We start from the raw sequence: 7,997 nt of genomic DNA on the forward strand, positions 1-7,997 counted from the left end.
CCAAAAAATAAAGCATCATACCTAAATAAGAATGGCTTCCATAGGCTCATATTTTTAAAATTCTTAGTCATCAGGGAGTTGGACTATTTGAGAAGGATTAGAAAGTATGGCTTGGGACTGGTGAGATGGCTCAGTGGGTAAGAGCACTGACTGCTCTTCCAGAGGTCCTGAGTTCAAATCCCAGCAACCACATGGTGGCTCACAACCACCTGTAATGAGATCTGATGCCCTCTTCTGGTGTGTCTGAAGTCAGCTACAGTGTACTTATATATAATAATAAATAAATCTTTGGGCCGGAGCGAGCAGGGCCAACCAGATTGAGCAGAGGTCCTAAATTCAATTCCCAACAACCACATGAATGCTCACAACCATCTATCTGTACAGCTACAGTGTACTCATATACATAAAATAAATAGATAGATCTTTAAAAAAAAAAAAGTATGGCTTGTTGGAGTGGGTGTGGTCTTGTTGGAGGAAGTGTGTCATGTGTGTCTTTGGGGTGGGACTTGAGGTTCCAAAGCCTTTGCCAGGCCCAGTTCTCCCTCTTGGCCTGTGGATCAGACTGGAGCATGTTCGAGCACGGTGAATGCTGCGTGAGGATAGTAGAGTAACCCTCTGACTGTAAGCAAGCCCCCCAGTTAAATGTTTTCTTTTATAAGAGTTGCCTCGGTTGTGGTGTCTCTACACAGCAATAAAACACTGACCAAGACACAGCAACTAACCTATGATTCTTTAAGTCTGTACTTTCAAATCAACTTTAGGGATAATTTCTTATTTATTTATTTATTTGGTTGGTTGGTTTGGTTCTTCAAGACAGGGTTTCTCTTTGTAGCTCTGGCTGTCCTGGAACTCAGTAGACCAGACTGACCTTGAACTCAGAGATCCACCTGCCTCTGCCAACACAGGCATCGGCTCCCCAGGACTGAAGCTACAGGTGATTGTGAACCACCAGGTGGGTTCTTCCTCTGGAAGAAACCAGTGCTCTTAACCGTTGAGACATCTCTCCATCCCTTTGGGATAATTTCCATTCCATAAAATAGTCCGTCATGGTAAGCACATAGTTCAGTGGTTATTGTTAAGTTGAAAGTCCCAGCAACTTTGAAGCATGTCTGTCTGTCCCCTCCAGATGCTAGATGTGCCCATTACAGCTGATCCTGCACCCAGGCCCCAGTCTAACTCAACATGGACACCAAGCTGGCCTCAAACTCGTGGGGAGATTCTCCCGCCTCTGCTTCCCAAGTGCTCGGGATTGCAGATACAGGCTACCACTGCCCTAGTTTACACTGACTGCTCTCGATGTGTGCTTTCTTAACGGGTCTTCACCTCCATTTTAGAAGACAATTGTATTAATCATTTGGAGGAAATGTGGGTGATCGGGTTCAATTGTTTGGAAGCAGAGCAGACTGCTCCTGGGAGCAAAAGCTCACTTCTTTGCCGTACCTGGAGCAGGCTTGCCACCTCCACTGAGCGTTAATTTGGAGGTTGAAGGTGGGTGGAAATGTTTGCAGATAGTGCCGTCAAACCTTTCAATTCTGTTAGCTGTGAATGAGAAGAGCTCGTAAGTACACGTGGTTCTTTAAGGGGTAGGGGGCAGAGATAGGCAGAGTTGAGGGAAGGTTTCAGGTGTGGGAGACCAATCTCAAAATCATTATGTTATGGAACATGATCCTCTTGTCTCCACCTCCCAGGTGCTGGGATTATAGGTGTGCGTCACCACTCCTGGCTAGACATGGCTCCTAACAGCCATAACTGGTTGATCTTGTTCCTTAGTGGAGAAACGCAAATTAAAACGTACAGTCAGATGGAAGTTCATGTCAACACAAGATGTGAAAATGCTAGCGGTGGCTGTTTCTGTCCTTTATCTGCCACATCTCTGTCTCAGCCCTTGGCACTAGCCCGAACTGAGGCTGGAAATCCAGAACCTCTGGCACGCATCCCGTGAGGCCCGCAAGTGTTCAGGCAGCTCAGGCGCGCATGCGCATGCAGAATCTGCTGCTGGGTTACATCTGTCGCGCCACATACCACTTGCTTATCCTAAATGTTTCTATTCTCTCCACATTCTTGTTTGAAGACGTTTTCTCCCCTTGCTTTTCTTCTTTTTCTGGTCACCCTGGTCACTTAGCTCCATCTCCTACAATCACAGACACTGCCCAGTGCCCCTGGTTGCAAGTGGGTGGAGTTTTTTGTTTTGTTTTTCCCTAACCCTCACATACAGTGGGTACAGACTTGGGGCTCTACAGCTTATAGTAGACACAGAGGTCTACTATAGTTGTGGAGTCATCTTGGCCACATCTCACTCATGCATAGGTGGTAAGCCTGCCTTAGAATGACCTAGAGTCTCTCTGAAGTCTTGAAAATCCAAGTTCTTTTGTTTTTACTTTTTTTTTTTTTTTTTTTTTTTTTTGGTTTTTCGAGACAGGGTTTCTTTTTATAGCCCTGGCTGTCCTGGAACTCACTTTGTAGACCAGGCTGGCCTCGAACTCGAAATCCGCCTGCCTCTGCCTCCCGGGTGCTGGGATTAAAGGCATGCACCACCACTCCCGGCTTTTTTACTTTTAACCCTGGAAGATTTCTCTTTCTCCCTCCCTCCCTCCTTCCCTCTCTCTCTGTCTCTCTACCTCTGTCTCTGTTTCTTTCTCTCTCTCTCTCTCTCTCTCTCTCTCTCTCTCTCTCTCTCTCTCTCATTCTCTCTGTGTGTGCGTGTGCGTGTGCGTGTGCGCGTGCGCGCGTGTTTAGTCATACATTTTCCTAACATCTCCAGTTCCAAGATCCACATTAAGGGAAAGATCAAGCCATTCCTCATGTTTCTGTGAACTAAAGTTCTTTTATAAAAAATATTTAAAAGCAACACCTATGCTAAAGGTATTACGAGGATGATTGTCTGATTAGAAATTGGTAATTGTGTGGAGTTGGAATGTTGCAGCTCCAGAGCCAAATTCCCTGGGGCTGTCTTGAGTCTCCCTAATATCCACTTATTGCCCAACTTTGTGAGCTAACATCCCTATAACTAAAAGGTAAAACCTTTGGAATGTATTGGTTGAAGGGACCCCTTGAAAGATCCTGGCAGAATGTAAAAGGACACAGAAGCCCTGAAATTGGCAAGATAGACGTCAGTGTTAGCAGAACTAGCTTCACTGATTTAGAAAAATAGAGGTGCATAATGCTCTGGCCACTCCTTGAACCTGTGTGTCTGCCAATGTTCTGACCAGGTGTGTGCCCATTGCTGCACCTTCATTAGACTCTTTCCTTGTACCCCTCCCATACCATTTCTTGAGAATAGACATTGTTTCGATCTGGAAATCCCCTATTCTCCCCCTTCTCCTTTCCCCCCTGAGGGTCTATAAAAACTGGGACCTCTTTCCCCTCGAGGTCAACTCCTCTACCCCTGCGTGGGATATGAGTCGTCCCCAGAGCTCTGGCTTTCCCCAAATAAAGCCTCATGTGGTTTGCAACAAGCTCGGTCTATCGTGAGTTCTTGGGTGTCCGCTATTGTCCTGAGGCCTGAGCAAGGGGCTCCTCTCGGAGTCTTTCACCCTGACTTGTGCCAATTCGAAAGCTAAGAATGTCAGCATCCCCTGAGAACTGCAGCCTAGAGTTCCCTGACTTGCTGTTTGATGATTGATGTCCACAGCTGTGTATGAAGGCAGTGCCAGAATCTATGATTTTCTTTTGTTCTGTGACTATAAAAGTTCATGTAACCACTTTAACATTGGAACAGCCTAGGTCTATGTTCCGTTGCTCCCTTTGAGGCGAGAGCTGTGTTTTGTATCAACACTTCCCATGAGATCTGCCCCACCTCCCCACCAACCCAGGAGCTTAAGCTGGGGGATGGTTTTAATTTACTCAGTGTATTTGCAGGACAGAAGACTCACAGAAACACAATGCCAAACAGAATATTTTACAATTGTACAAATGCTCAAGTGTTGCTGCATTTCTTTCTTCCCTCCTTTTAGCCATTCTTCCTTCCCAAAATAAAGCCTAGACACGTTTTCCACATCATGTGTTTAAGTAAAAAAAAAAAAAAAAAAAAAACGTGCATAAGACAAAATCGTCTGGCTGAAGGGTGCCCAGAGGCAGAAGAACCAGATTTGGTGCATGCCTATAATCAAGCATGATGGAACTTGAGGCAAGAGAGTCTTAAGTTCAAGGTCACCTTTGACTCCATAGCAAAATCTAGGCCAGCCTGGGCTACATGACACCCTGTGCCATTAAGAGAAAAACTATTAAGAGAATTTTGGCTCTGAGGTGAGAGAGAGATGGCTCCTCAGGTATAAGCACTATTATGTCAATTCTTGAATCTTGAATCACCTGCGGTGCTGGTAGGACTTCCTTAGGGATGGACTCAAACCTAGACTTGCAGGATGAACAAACCATTTGTTTGCTATACTGATTCCGTGAGGGCATGTCGTGGTTTGCATGAGAATGACTCCCCACACTCATGTATCTGACTGTTTGGTTCCCAGTTGGTGGAACTGTTTGGGAAGGGTTAGGAGGTGTGACCTTGTTGGAGGAAATATGTCACTGGGGGAGTGAGGTTTGAGGTTTCAAAAGCCCACACAGTCTCTGTCCCTCTGCCTACAACTTGCAGATCAGATCTGAGCTCTCAGTTACTGCTCCAGCACCAGGCCAGTCTGCCACCATGCTCCCAACCATGACATTACTGGACCACCCTCTGAAACTGTAAGCAGGCCCCCAACTAAATGCTCTATTCTATAAGTTGTCTTGGTTAATGTACTTCATCACAGCAATTGAAAGTCACCAAGAAAGAAGTAGGTACCAGAAGTGGGGTATTTCTATTACAGGTCTGAACATACTGTTCGGTAGAGAAATATAGAATCTATTCTTCTACCAACTCTTTATCTCCCACTTCTGTCTACTCAATTCCCAACCCGCCCCCCCCACCAGAAGTCCCAGTAACCCCACCTTAAGACATGAGTTAAAACAATGTAAAAAAAGAATATAGAAAGTTTCAATTCCAATATCCTCAAAGCTCAACCACATAAGGATCTTTCCCATCCAATGTACCCATCTACAGAAGTTCCCTTAGGGGGTGGTAAAATTGGACTTATGTTCTCCTTAATAGTTTTCAAGTTAAAATCCTTAAGAGAGCTGACACCTCTTCTGGGTGAGCCCTTTGGAGTATCAAACCAATTGGATCAATTATTGGGCCCCCAGGTTTATACATGGGGTGAATTAGTATCAATACTGAGTTTTGTTTTCTTAGGGGAAGAATGGATGTTGATAAAAATGGCTTTGAGGGCTACAGAGATGGCTCAGTGGTTAAGAACATGAACTGCCTTCCAGAGGTCCTGAATTCAATTCCCAGAAACAACATGGTGGCTCACAACCATCTGTAATAGGATCTGATGCCCTCTTTTGGTGTGTCTGAGGACAGCTGCAGCGTACTTACATACATAAATAAATCTTTTAAGAACAACAACAACAAAGAATGGCTTTGAGCATCATCTAAGAGAGGGAGCACCTAGCTGGACCTAGAGTCCTGGTTGTCAATGCTAAATGTCTTAATCAGGATCCTGATAGGATGGTAACAATGAAGTCCACTGGGGACATAGGAGGAATCTGAGGGTCCTTATTATTAGGGAAATAAGAAAATCGGTTGATCTCAGAATATTAAGGCTTTTAATGCTAAACTAGGGAGACGAAGTTCCAGCTGAATTCTCTTGTTTGTTCTTTCAAGGCAAGGTTTCTCTGTGTAGCCCTGGCTGTCCTGGAACTAGCTTTGTAGACCAGGCTGGCCTCAAACTCAGAAATCCGACTGCCTCTGCCTCCTGAGTGCTGGGGTTAAAGTCATGCACCACCACTGCCTGGCTTCCCAAATTAATTCTTTTCTTGTTTTTTTTAAGATATATTTATTTATTTTATGTATATGAGTACACACTGTAGCTGTCTTCAAAAACACCAGAAGGGGGCATGGGATCCCATTATAGATGGTTGGGAGCCACCATGTGGTTGCTGGGATTTGAACTCAGGACTTGTGGAAGAGCTGTCAGTGTTCTTAACCACTAAGCTATCTCTCCAGCCCCCTCCCCCCCCCAGATGAATTCTTAAAGGATCAAATGAGAAAATAGTCTGAATTAAAACTGGAGGACTCCTTTGATCATGGGATGCTAAAGTTACATTTTATGACCAACAGTTGGCCAGACATTTTTAAAAAGTTACTAAAGTTAGAAAGTTGGAAGGGTAGAGAACTTAAAGATTTGCTTGTAGAGGCCCAGGAAGAGCATGCGTGCAGGCATGAGAAGCAGAAACAGAAAGCTAAGATCATTCTCTCCCTCTGTGAACCAAATGCCCCTGGAACAGGACAAAGGCTTAGGATCCCAATGATGTCTTCCTTATACCTTTCTGGTAGCGGAGGCCCCGGGATGCTTACAGCAGACTAGGAATGGAGGAGAAATGATAAGGACAGGAGAAAACAAATGTGGAAAGGTGGGACACTTTGAGAAGGAATGCCTCATACATTTTAATGACAATTTGGGGAAGGGAATCAAAGGGTCTATTTTTCACTGACACCTCATGAGAGCCTTTAATGACAGTTCCTATGGAGGAAGAAATCATATTTCTTTTTGATCAGGGGAATTCCTTGGTCGTAACCAAGGTGAGGGGAGAATTCTCTCCTCCACTTTCTGAAAAAAAAAAAAACTACAATGAATCTTCAGGATAGGCAAAGAATAACACAGTTTGTGTTCCAGAAGCAGGAACCAACCTATAGGGGAGAGATTGGATATCCAAATTAGGAGCTGGAATGAACATTTTTCAGGATGAAGTCAAGGTTTCCCTTGATTTGATGATTCCCCGGGGCTGAAAAACAAATCAAACCTAATGTTTGGGCCCAAGAAGGAAACTGGTGTGACTTGCAGGGTCCTTCCTCCCATCCAAACCGAGCTGAAACACCCTATACACGCGTTAGAAGAAGGCGCTATCCTATCCTATTCCCTTAGAGGGAAGATTAGGGTTTAAACCTATCATGGCGCTCATGAAAGACAGACTTCTTAAGTCCTGTATGTCTTCCTTCAATACCCCAATTCTACCAGTCAAGAAGTATGATGGTTCATATCAATTAGTCCAAGATCTTAGAGCAATTAAGCAGATTGTCAAAAGTAAACACCTTGTGGTCCCCTCCTCAGTCAGACCCCAACAGTGGTTCAGGCTAACAGACTGAAAAGATGCCTTTGAGCTTGCACCATTAAGCTGACAATGAACCTTCTTTGCCTTTGAGTGGGAAGATCCCCATCTTGGAGAAAGCAAGAATATTAATGGGCTCCCATAATTCTTCTAATGGGTTTGACCAGATACTCGAACAGTTTTGAGAATTGTCCCACTACCTAGACGTGCCTACTGTAATATGCTGACGATCTTCTCCTGCCTTCTGGGGACTACCAGAACGAGGTTATCAACACCACTGTTAGTTTCCTTGGCAGTCAAGGGTTGTGGGCATCAAAAATAGGTCATTTGTATAAGATGAGGTTAGATATTTGGGGCATGCGGTCATTCAAGGTTGAAGGTTGGGGCCTGAAAGAACCAGTTGGTACTGCTTCTAGTGACACACAGTCATTAAGCCGTGTGTGATGCCATATAGCTGACCTGCATGCAACAGTAACTTCCACACAAACTACATTATTTTCCAAGATGAATTCCCTCATGTTTATTTTCAACTTAAATATGACAAGCAACCCCCTCAGTTTGCATTGCTTGCTAGAATTAATTAACTATGTATTTGGTTTTCTGTTTTGTTTTAGGTGGGGTCTCATGTAGCCTAAGTTGATCTTGAATTTGCTATGTGGTTAAGTGTGACCTTGAACTTAAAAGTGTGCATCAACAACAACAAAAAAAAAAATGTGCATCAAGACGCCCAGTTTTTACAGTGCTAGAGATTAAACCAAGGTTTTTGTACATACTAGGCAGGCACTGTGCCGAGTCATACCATCACTACAGACTGATATTGATTTTCACAGTTTTTTAATTGGCTTCATTAAGTC

Source organism: Mus musculus, chromosome 15 (genome assembly GCF_000001635.26).
Source record: "Mus musculus strain C57BL/6J chromosome 15, GRCm38.p6 C57BL/6J".
NCBI lineage: Eukaryota > Metazoa > Chordata > Mammalia > Rodentia > Muridae > Mus > Mus musculus.